Below are 542 nucleotides of genomic sequence, written 5' to 3' on the forward strand. Positions count from 1 at the left end.
AGGCTTGGCCTGCGTCTCCCCTGAAGGAAGCTGAATGTGTTGGCGTGATTCCCTGCAAAACAAGACAGGTTTTCAAAAAGCTGACCTTGGGTCCCGGCGAGAATTCAGTTCAGTTCAGTTAGGTTCAGAATTAGGTGATGGAGTAGGGGATGTATTTGCTAATTGCGCATAAACTAATGCACTAGTAGTATTGAAAATTCACAATCAAGCTGAATAAATCTTTATCATTTTCTCCTAAATGTAGAAACCGCTGTCGAACAAAGTTAAAGAAATTTGTGAATAATGAGGTCGGCAGGCTGAAAAACCATTTGATTTAACACAGCCAAATACAGACAACACAAATCACACCAGCCTCTCATACAAGGTCCGCAGTTTGTTATAGTATATATATCAAGCAATGGCCCTAGTGTAGCGGACTGCGATTCGTCCTAGCGCGAGCCAGTAGTCATCAGCCAATCACTTTGTCGCCTGTGGCAAAGAGGCAAAACGATTGGCTGTTAATAACCCCCTCCAACAGCTGTTACAGAAGGAGGAGTATCTTA

This window comes from Branchiostoma floridae, chromosome 15 (genome assembly GCF_000003815.2).
Source record: "Branchiostoma floridae strain S238N-H82 chromosome 15, Bfl_VNyyK, whole genome shotgun sequence".
In the NCBI taxonomy this organism is placed as follows: domain Eukaryota; kingdom Metazoa; phylum Chordata; class Leptocardii; order Amphioxiformes; family Branchiostomatidae; genus Branchiostoma; species Branchiostoma floridae.